The following is a 12115-nucleotide window of genomic DNA, read 5'->3' on the forward strand; positions in this document are numbered from 1 at the left end:
AGGGGGAGAGATCGGGGGGAGGGAGGGAGAGCGATCGGGGGGAGGCAGGGTGAGAGATCGGGGGGAGGGAGGGGGAGAGATCGGGGGAGGGAGGGAGGGCGATCGGGGGGAGGGAGGGAGGGCGATCGGGGGGAGGGAGGGTGAGAGATCGAGAAGAGGGAGGGTGAGAGATCGGGGGGAGGGAGAGCGATCGGGGGGAGGCAGGGTGAGCGATCGGGGGGAGGCAGGGTGAGAGATCGGGGGGAGGCAGGGTGAGAGATCGGGAGGAGGGAGAGCGATCGGGGGGAGGCAGGGTGAGAGATCGGGGGGAGGCAGGGTGAGAGATCGGGGGGAGGGAGAGCGATCGAGGGGAGGCAGGGTGAGAGATCGGGGGGAGGCAGGGTGAGAGATCGGGAGGAGGCAGGGTGAGAAATCGGGAGAAGGGAGGGCGATCGGGGGGAGCGGGGGCGATCGGGAGGGGGGCGCGGCTCAATCCTTCCAAATACTGATAGTGACAGCAAAACAGTATTCTGCTCAAACCTGAATATTAAACACTTCAGCTTCATTCGAACTTCTCTTGTGTTGATAACAACCCCACACTGAGATCTCTGCACATTCTCTGGGCTGATATCCCTGTGCAGTAATGACAGGAAGTGTTGCACTCTCAGAGGCACTATCCTTGGATTGAGACTAAGTTCCGTCTCCCTATGCAGCTGGACATCGAAAAGTCATTGCACAATTTGAAAAAGGTAATAGCGTTCTCGCAGTGTCCTGGCCAACATTCCTCCCTTAACCAGTACAAAAAAGAACAGATTAACTGGCAGTTCACGTCACTGCTATTAGGGGGATGCTGCTGGTGCTGAATATCCCTTGTGGTTACTATTATAACAACAGTCAGTGCATTGCAAAGGTAATTAATACTGCAAAGTACGTTGAAATGTTTGTAATGTGATAAGGACTATATAAATGGAGAGGATAGTGATACATACAAAAACTTATAAATAATAGTAGAGGTGTAACAAGGACCTTGGCGATGAGAATAGCTAAGCATTATAAAACATTCATCCAGTGTCATAAAAGTTAAAAATAAAGTAACTAGAAACCAAGTTAGGATTCTAAAAAGGAAGTATCGGTTAACTGAGGAAAGGTGAAAATACTAAATTAGTAATTTCCAGAGGTATTCACAAAAACACTGGCATACTCAATAGCCTTTCCTAATGAAACAGCATGGCCTAGATAATTGGATGTTGCCTGATCCTACGCTGCACCCGCCCAGTGAAGCCGACAGCAGGACTACGGCAGACTGGTCTGCCGGCCTCACTAGTGTATCCTCAGGTGAGCTACGAGCGCCAGTCGCGGCCACGGAAGGCAGCTCACCAGTCATGGGGGAATAGCAAGATCGGTTGGCCAGCATGCTGACCGAGGGCCTAAAATAAGTCCGGGAGGGCAGGAGGGGGAAGGTAATTGGGGAGGAGGGGGTGGGGGTGGTGGTGGGTGAGCGGTGGCCGACGGTTTTAATGTGGAGCCTGGTGGAGCACTGCTGCTCCTCCTGTTTCCATATTTGGTAAGTATTTTTTTCTAAACTTAGCCTTTCGATGGCGGCCTCCAATGGTTCCTTTAAGGGCAGCGGTGCGGTGTAGGCCGCATGTGGACCTGGTTATTCTAGTGCAGCAGACCTGGCCCCTGCTGTGTTCAGGGCAAACCAATTTCTGATGTTGTCCTAAAAGAAGCGCTAGGCCCCTTAGTATATTCAAGGGGCCGAACGCCTGTTCTAGGCAGCTGCTACTGAGGCCTCTACAGCACCTGATCCAATGTGGCTTTGGACGTGTTTCTGATTCTGTTTGGGTGCGGAAGGTTGCGCCCCCACCCCCTAAATTGGACCCCGTTGCATCCATTTTCTGCCTGCCAATCAGCAATTGGATTTTTGGTCCCAACAATTTCATTTCATGCAAAATAAAAATTAAAAATTTCCATTCAGTGGAGCAGATATTTCAGCCTAGCTGCCACTCAGGCTGCGACATGTTTTCTCATGGCGAGTGCTACCAGCTTTTGTTTTGAAAAGACTGGGTCATAGTCCAACTCACGCAATTGTGAAAAATCTCAGACTGTCCGACCTGTAGATTGATGCATTACAGATACCATTGCCTCGATTTTAACCCCTTCACACCGATCGGCAGGAAGTGCGCGAGGTTAAAATCTTTAAAATTTGTGATCCCGCCTCCAAGTTGCCATGTTCCCAGCCGCCATAATATTTGCCGTGGTGATTCAAGCCCTGGGCGAGGCTCCCGCTAACAGTAGGCGGGGACCTACTTGAGATTCTAAAGTCGCGGCCCGACCATGTCAACGGCGCCTTGACATAATTTTAAGGTCCACGCAGGGGGAGTCCCGTGCTGGTTCCTGCCTGGCAGCAGCAACAAGGCAGGAAGTACCGACTGGCCAGAAGAGGCCCAGGTAAGTTTTACAACATTCCCTCTCTGTGAACTCCTCGTCGGGCAGGAGGAGCAGGCGTGTTTCCACCAGGAGTCCTCGGGCTTTCCCAGCCCCGGCACCCTCCGCCCCCGCCGCCCCACCGCCCCCACCCCCGACGATCTTCAGGGAATCCCGAGACGTGGAAACCTCGGCCTCTCAAGCTCACTGCGACATGAGGGAATCCCCTCCATCCACTGACCTGCCGGGGATCATTCCCACGGGACCGCAGCTGTGAGAGGAACTCAAGCTCCATATTAAAGAGCTTGAGACCGAGCTTCAGACACTGCGACACATCAGGGAGGGGGAGAAGTTCCTGGACTCTATGTTTCAGGAGGTGGTCACACCTATGAAATTAATTACTGCAGATGTAGTCCGTGGTCAGGGACAGGATGGTGTGACTATGAGTGAGGAAGGTACAGGGATCCAGGATGTAGTGTTGAAGGAGCCGCAGCCCTTGCTCTTGTCAAGCAGGATTGAGGTTCTTACTCCCTGTGAGGGCAGGAGCGGGCACTGCAGGGTGGATGAGCAACCTGGCCACAGCACCGTGGTGCAGGGGGCCATTCAAGTGGAGGGAGTAAAAAGAAATGTTGTAGTGGTAGGGGATAGTATCATTAGGGGGATAGATAGGGTTCTCTGCAGTCAAGAGCGGGAGTCCCGAAGGCTGTGTTGCCTGCCCGGTGCCAGGGTTAGGACATCTCTTCTGGGCTGGAAAGAAACTTGGAGTGGGAGGGGGAGGATCCAGTTGTCGTGGTCCATGTTGGTACAAACGACGTAGATAGGACAAGGAAGACAGTTCTGTTAAAGGAGTATGAGCAGCTAGGGGTCAAATTAAAAAACAGAACCTCAAGGGTAATAATCTCTGGGTTATTACCTGAGCCACGAGCGAATTTGGCTAGGATAAATAAAATTAAAGAGTTAAATGCGTGGCTCAAAGACTGGTGTGGGAGAAATGGGTTTTGCTTCTTGGGACACTGGCACCAGTACTGGGACAGGAGGGAGCTGTTCCGTTGGGACGGACTCCACTTGGCCAGTGCTGGGACTAGAGTCCTGGCGAATCATATAACTAGGGCTGTAGAGAGGGCTTTAAACTAATTAGTGGGGGGGAGGTTTCTAGAGAGCAAATAACAGAAATGACAACGGAGAAGGTCATAGACTTAGGTAGCAGTGGGGAAATTAAAAAACAGAACGTGTCAGGAAGGGACAGAAGGTATGGAGTAAAAGGTAAAGTAGTAAAAGGGGAAAAAACAGGAACTAAGTGTCACAAAACATATTTGAAAGTTCTTTATCTGAATGCACGTAGCATTCGTAACAAAATGAATGAGTTAACAGCACAAATAACTACATATGGGTATGATCTTGTGGCCATTACAGAAACATGGCTGCAGGGTGACCATGACTGGGAATTAAACATACCAGGTTATTTAACAATCAGGAAGGACAGGCAGGAAGGGAGGGGAGGTGTGGTGGCTATGTTAATAAAGGAAGGAATCACTGTAATACAGAGAAATGATATTGGGTCAAAGGAGCAGGATAGTGAAACAGTTTGGGTAGAGATAAGGAATAATAAGGGGAAAAAAACACGAGTGGGCGTAGTCTATAGGCCTCCGAGCAGTGGCAACTCTGTTGGAGTATTAATCAGGAAATAGTTGAGGCTTGTAATAAGGGAACAGCTATAATTATGGGAGATTTTAACTATCATATTAACTGGACAAATCAAATTGGGCAGAGCAGCCTTGAGGATGAGTTCATTGAGTGTATTACGGATGGGTTTCTTGAGCAGTATGTAACTGAACCGACCAGGGGGCAAGCAACCTTAGATTTGGTCCTGTGTAATGAGACAGGATTAATTAAAAATGTCCTAGTAAAGGATCCCCTTGGAATGAGTGACCATAACATGGTTGAATTCCATATTCAAGTAGAGGGTGAGAAGGTTGGATCTCAAACAAGCGTGCTGAGCTTGAATAAAGGAGACTATGAAGGTATGAGAGCGGAATTGATTAGAGTGGACTGGGAAAATAGATTAAAGGGTAAGACGGTACATGATCAGTGGTGTACATTTAAGGAGTTATTTTACAACTTCCAAAAAATATATATTCCACTGAGGGAAAAAGGGTGTAAAAGAAAAGACAGCCATCCGTGGCTAAGTAAAGTAATTAAGGATAGTATCCGACTAAAAACAAGGGCATATAAGGTAGCCAAATCTAGAGGGAGGATAGAAGATTGGGAAGTCTTTAAAAGACAGCAAAAAATAACTAAAAGATTGATTAAGAAAGGGAAGATAGATTATGAAAGTAAATTAGCAAAAAATATAAAAACGGATAGCAAAAGTTTCTATAGTTATATAAAAAGAAAAAGGGTGGCCAAAGTAAATGTTGGTCCCTTAGAGGATGAGACTGGGAAATTAATGGTGGGAAACATGGAGATGGCAATAACGCTGAACAAATATTTTGTATCAGTCTTTACGGTAGAGGACACTAAGAATATCCCAACACTGGACAAACAGGGGGCTCTAGGGGGAGAGGAGCTAAACACGATTAAAATCACTAAGGAAGTGGTACTTGGTAAAATAATGGGACTTAAGCCGGATAAATCCCCTGGACCTGATGGCTTACATCCTAGGGTCTTGAGGGAAGTGGCGGTAGGGATTGTGGATGCATTGGTAATAATTTTCCAAAACTCCCTGGACTCAGCAAAGGTCCCGGCAGATTGGAAAAGTGCGAATGTAACACCCTTATTTAAAAAGGGTAGTAGGCAGAAGGCTGGAAACTATAGACCTGTTAGCCTAACATCTGTGGTTGGTAAAATGTTAGAGTCCATTATTAAGGAGACAGTAACGGGACATTTGGATAAACATAATTTAATAGGACAAACTCAGCATGGTTTCATGAAGGGGAAGTCATGTTTGACAAATTTGCTGGAGTTCTTTGAGGAAGTAACATACAGGGTGGATAAAGGAGAACCAGTGAACATAGTGTATTTAGACTTCCAAAAGGCATTTGACAAGGTGCCACACAAAAGATTATTGCTCAAGATAAAAAATCACGGGATTGGGGGTAATATTCTGGCGTGGGTGGAGCATTGGCTCTCTAACAGAAAGCAGAGAGTTGGGATAAATGGTTCATTCTCAGACTGGCAATCAGTAACTAGTGGTGTTCCGCAGGGGTCAGTGCTGGGTCCCCAACTCTTTACAATCTATATTAACGATTTGGAGGAAGGGACCGAGTGTAACATATCAAAGTTTGCAGATGATACAAAGATGGGAGGGAAAGTAGTGAGTGAGGAGGACATAAAAAACCTGCAAAGTGACATAGACAGGCTAAGTAAGTGGGCAGAGATTTGGCAGATGGAATACAATACTGGAAAGTGTGAGGTTATGCACTTTGGCAGGAAAAATCATAGAGCAAGTTATTATCTTAATGGCAAGAATCTGGAAAGTACTGTAGTACAAAGGGATCTGGGGGTCCTGGTGCACGAAACTCAAAAAGTTAGTATGCAGGTGCAGCAAGTGATCAAGAAGGCCAATGGAATGTTGGCTTTTATTGCTAGGGGGATAGAATATAAAAACAGGGAGGTATTGCTGCAGTTATACAAGGTATTGGTGAGACCGCACCTGGAATACTGCATACAGTTTTGGTGTCCATACTTAAGAAAAGACATACTTGCTCTCGAGTCAGTACAAAGAATGTTCACTCGGTTAATCCCGGGGATGAGGGGGTGGTCATATGAGGAAAGGTTGAGTAGATTGGGACTTTACTCATTGGAGTTCAGAAGAATGAGAGGCGATCTTATTGAAACATATAAGATTGTGAAGGGGCTTGATCGGGTGGATGCGGTGAGGATGTTCCCAATGATGGGTGAAACTAGAACTAGGGGGCATAATCTTAAAATAAGGGGCTGGTCTTTCAAAACTGAGATGAGGAGAAACTTCTTCACTCAGAGGGTGGTAGGTTTGTGGAATTTGCTGCCACAGAAAGCTGTGGAAGCTACATCATTAAATAAATTTAAAACAGAAATAGATAGTTTCCTAGAAGTAAAGGGAATTAAGGGTTACGGGGAGCGGGCAGGAAATTGGACATGAGTCTAGGTTCGGAATGGTCATGGCCCTGTGGGTAGTGGAGTGGGCCCAGGGGCCGTGTAGCCTGGTTCTGCTCCTACTTCTTGTGTTCTAATTCTGTGTTAGATTTCAGGAGATGGTTTTATTCCTGTTCCTGGCTGGGGTGGAGATCGCCTTTACAGAAGGTAAGTACTGTAGAAAATATAGGGACAGAGTGATCTCCTGGAAGAGTTTCGATCGCGTAGATGGGTCGGAGAGGAATTTCCCAGATTTTTTCTCCCAAATTGGCCATTGGGTTTTTTATCTGGTTTTTCGCCTCGCCCGGGAGATCACATGGGTTCGGATGGGATGGAAAGTGATAGAAGATTTGAGGTTAGGATCAGATCAGCCATGATCTTATTGAATGGTGGAGCAGGCTCGAGGGGCCGATTGGCCTACTCCTGCTCCTATTTCTTATGTTCTTATGTTCTCCCGCTCCCACTCACCAGCCATGTGGTGAATCAGACCGGGTGGCGGGACGGTTTCCGGGGTGAATTATTTAAATGAGGCCCTGCCATTAAGATCAGCAGGGTCTCTGCGTCCTCGACCCAGCTGGGTGTGTCGCCCGCTACCAGGCTCTCCCGTACCCTTCCCAACACTCCCCACACCCCCCCATGAAAAATTGAGGCCCATGTTCCTGGACCTCATTTGCAGTCACAAGTGATTTATGTGAAACAGTTAAATGTGCAGCACCATATTATGTGCCAAAACTTTCTTGTTGCTGAATATCTTCCTATCTTCTGCCCTTTGACATGTAAAGAACAGCAAAGAGGCATGTCGCAGGAACCAAGCTGACTTGCCTGCCTCCCATCCAACTACCACCAACCCCAGGCACCACCAGATGAGGGGTGTCCTCAGACAGACAGAGCCCGCCCCTGGCCTTTGATATCAGCCTCTATTTCTCTGGCACTGCAGCGCTGCCACATTCCCCTGGACAGCAGCTGTGGGCTCCCACTGTGTAGCAGGAACCCGCCGGGAGCTCGCACTGCACATCTGATGAGGGCTCTGATCCAGGAAAAAGGGGTTCAGCATCATGGTGTCCCCGAGATTCCTCTGGTGGCGAATCCGCCTTGGAGCAAAATTGAGTACTGAGTTTCCGGCAGCGCTGAGTGCATTTTCCAGATAGTATGTGATAATAGTAATTTATTCCACACCATGGCATATATGTTCGTGCCAAATGTAATTAATCAATTCGCCACATGCCGGAAACAGGGTCATACCTTGTGCATATTAGGGGTGACTCAGGGGAGCAACATGACTTTCTAACAGCGAAGTGCCAACTGAGCACACGCCCATAATAAATCATGCATCAGCAGAACAAAATGAAATCTTCGCTACAAACGGAAGGGTCCAAATGCAGGCAATAATAGGTGCTGGGAATGTACTAGATAGTTGTAACATGATGACAGCTTCCTGCCCTGCTCATAATGGGGTTTTTTCCCTCTTCCGAGTACTGTAACACGTATAGTCACTTGTCAGTGACAGCCTTCCAGTACCTTGCCCCAAATAGTCCTTCTTCATAGGTAACATAGGGACATTAGGAACAGGAGGAGGCCATTCAGCTCCTCGGGCCTGCTCTGCCATTCAGTTAGATCATGGCTGACCAGCATCTCAACTCCATTTATCCACCTTTGCTCCATATCCCTTGATTCTCTTACCTAACAAAAATCTTTCTGTCTGAGCCTGGGAAGCTCTAATTGTCCACACAATGTGTGATCATTGTACAATAGCCCTGATCATCAGTCGGATATTCAACTACAGAGGGCAAAACAGTCTGACATTCAATCTCTCCAGCAGTCGTCACCACATTGTGATCAGAATGGATAGCTGGGCTGGTTTTATTCCCTTCTGAATCCAAGGGCATTGAGGCGAAGTGCGGTGCCTCAGCTAATTGGGCATAGACCAGAATAAGCTCCTAGGACCTTCCTCGACTGTGTCACGCATTAAGTATCACACCATTTGATGCCTGGCCTCTGCTCAGCAACTTTCCATTTGGTACAACTCCAATTAAGGAATTGAATCTGCAATGATCTGTAATGTTTATTGAACACACAAAGAAAGAAAAGAATGCCTTTCACAACCTTAGATGTCCTAAAGTGATTTACAGCCAATTAAGTGCTTTTGAATTGTAGTCACTGTTGTAATGTAGGAAGTGCGGCAGCCAATTTGCACACAGCAAGGTCGCACAAACAGCAATGTGATAATGAGCAGATAATCTGTTTTAATAATATTGCTTGAGGGATGAATATTGGCCAGGACATGGGGGAGAACTCCCCTGCTCTTCTTCAAAATAGCGTCAGGGGATCTTTTACATCCACCTGAGAGGGCAGTTTGGCCCTTGGTTTAATGTCTTGCACAAAAGTCGGCATCTTTGACAGAGCAGCACTCCTTCAGCACTGCGCTGAAGTGTCAGCCTCGATTATGTACTCAAGTCTCTGGAGTGGGACTTGAACCCACAACTTTCAGAGGCGAGAGTGCTACCAGTGAGCTAAGGCTGACTCGACTTCAACCACTCAACTGAAGGTTGAAGCAATGATCAAAGACTATCTTATCAGTCCATTCATGATTCTTTCCCACTGGAAAATGCCATATGTTAGTGGCCCAGTGCGCAGAGCTGTCACCTTCTGCCTCGTGGTTGCCATCTTTTCTGGTTCCCCCACCAGACAAGGTGGCCTTTCAGCTTGCGATGGGATCTGAGGGTGAAATTCCAGTCCTCACTAGTATTAGGGAGTAATGCTTTCTATTATGCTGATAGGGTAAGAAGTAGAGTGGGATGAGACTTGTGTGGAGCATAAATACCGGCATAGACCAGTTGGGCCGAATGGCCTGTTTCTGTGCTGTAAATTCGATGTAATTCAATGTAATATTCAGAACTGACGGTTGCTAAAAATTCACTGCCCTTTTTTTTATTTTCCATTACTTTTCAAATTAAAAATGATGTTCTTGTATGCCTTGAGTTATGGATTCATCACGAGGCAACTTTTATCATGGCAACAGTGATGAGGCTATCATCTAATCATAACGGGACAAAAAAAAGTAAAGGAAGCTGTGAATTGGTTCTAGACTGATCCTTCCCTGTCGACTGCCCCTCCTCGGAGCCCAGATGGGCTCAGCTTCAAACCCTCACCTGATTTATTTTACACTAAATACATGAATGGACAGCAAACAGTTAACAATCAATTTCTCTGCACTCCTCAGTTATGAAAAATAATCAAGATTTCTTTTTACGCAGCGAGTCGTTGTGATCTTGAATGCGCTGCCTGAAAGGGATAGTAACTTTCAAAAGGGAATTGGATAAATATCTAAAAAGTCAACATTTGCAGGGCTATGGGGAAAGAGCAGGAGAGTGAAACTCTTTCAAAGAGCCGGCACAGGCACGATGGGCTGAATGGCCTCCTTCTGAGCTGTATGATTCTATGATCTATCTTATTAACCCTCAAGCTAAGCGAGGATTTCAAAGCTAAGTTGGATCATAATCTTAAAACCACAGGCGCCTGGAATTTCCGCAGGAACCCTGGAGAAACAGCGTAAATGGCCATTAATCTCTGCCGAAAGGTCATCAACCTGAAACGTTAACTCTGTTTCTCTCTTCACAGATGCTGCCTGACCTGCTGAGTTTCTCCAGCATTTTCTGTTTTTATTTCAGATTTCCAGCATCTGCAGTATTTTCTTTTTGTATTAGATAATCAGGTATTGGAATCAAGGCTGCTTTTAACCCTTCTTAGTCCAGGGATCTTCAACTTGACTGAGATCAGCTAGGTCAACATTGGATTGGAATCTTCCTGGTCCATTCGTACAACGCCACATACGGTACTCACTAAGCCCTAGGGGGAGCCTATATGTGTTTTATGTGTAAACTAATACAATCCTAATTTTTCCAACAAAGTTGATTAGAAACTTTGGAGGAAGCACGATTGGTGAAGTGAGTAATGGGTAAAGACACTGCATAGAAGATAGGAGCAGGAGTAGGCCATTCGGCCCCTCGAGCCTGCTCCGCCATTTAATGAGATCATGACTGATCATCAGAATTCAGTACCCTGTCCCTGCTTTCTCCCCATATCCCTTGATCCCTTTAGCCTTAAGAAATATATCTAACTCCTTCTTGAAAATATTTAATGAATTGGCCTCAACTGCCTTTTGTGGTAGAGAATTCCACAGGTTCACCACTCTCTGGGTGAAGAAATTCCTCCTCATCTCTGTCCTAAATGGCTTACCCCTTATCCTTAGACTGTGACCCCTGGTTCTGGACTCCCCCGCCATCAGGAACATCCTTCCTGCATCTAGTCTGTCTAGTCCTGTTAGAATTTTATAAGTTTCAATGAGAGCCCCTCTCATTCTTCTAAACTCCAGTGAATATAAGCCCAATCGACCCAATCTCTCCTCATACGTCATTCCTGCCATCCCAGGTATCATTCTGGTGAATCTTCGCTGCACTCCCTCCATGGCAAGAACATCCTTCCTCAGATAAGGCGACCAAAACTGCACACAATACTCAAGGTGTGGTCTCACCAAGGCCATGTACAACTGCAGCAAGACGTCCTTGCTCCTGTACTCGAATCCTCTCGCTATGAAGGTCACCATACCATTTGCCTTCTTAACCGCCTGCTGCACCTGCATGCTTACCTTCAGCAACTGGTGCACAAGGACACCCAGGTCTCGTTGCACTTCCCCTTCTCCCAATCTATTGCCGTTCAGATAATAATCTGCCTTCCTGTTTTTGCCACCAAAGTGGATAACTTCGCATTTATCCACATTATACTGCATCTGCCATGCATCTGCCCAATCACCCAACCTGTCCAAATCATACTGGAGTTTCTCAGCATTCTCCTCAAAGCACATATGCCCATCCAGCTTTGTGTCGTCTGCAAACTTGGAGATATTACATCTAGTTCCCTCGTCTAGATCATTAATATATATTGTGAACAGCTGGGGTCCTAGGACCGATCCCTGCGGTACCCCACGAGTCACTGCCTGCCACTCGGAAAAAGACCCGTTTATTCCAACTCTTAGCTTCCTGTCTGCCAACCAGTTCTCTATCCAAATCAGTACCTTACCCCCAATCCCATGTGCTTCAACTTTACACGCTAATCTCTTATGCGGGACCTTATCGAAAGCCTTCTGAAAGTCCAAATACACCACATCCACTGGTTCTCCCTTATCTATTCTACCAGTTACATCCTCAAAAAATTCCAGTAGATTAGTCAAGCACGATTTACCTTTTGTAAATCCATGTTGACTTTGTCCGATCCTGTCACTGTTTTCCAAGTGCTCTGCTATTACATCTTTTATAATGGACTCTAGCATTTTCCCCACAACCGATGTCAGGCTTACCGGTCTATAATTCCCCGTTTTCTCTCTACCACCTTTTTTGAATAGTGGGGTTACATTAGCTACCCTCCAATCCATGGGAACTGTTCCAGAGTCTATAGAATTTTGGAAGATGACCAGCAATGCATCTACTATTTCTAGGGCCACTTCCTTAAGTACCCTAGGATGTAGATTATCAGGCCCTGGGGATTTATCGGCCTTCAATCCCATCAATTTCCCTAATACCATTTCCCTACAAATACTGAT

The sequence above is a fragment of the Somniosus microcephalus genome, chromosome 9, assembly GCF_052327205.1.
Source record: "Somniosus microcephalus isolate GS21.2 chromosome 9, FLI_Smic_1.0, whole genome shotgun sequence".
Classification (NCBI taxonomy): Eukaryota; Metazoa; Chordata; class Chondrichthyes; order Squaliformes; family Somniosidae; genus Somniosus; species Somniosus microcephalus.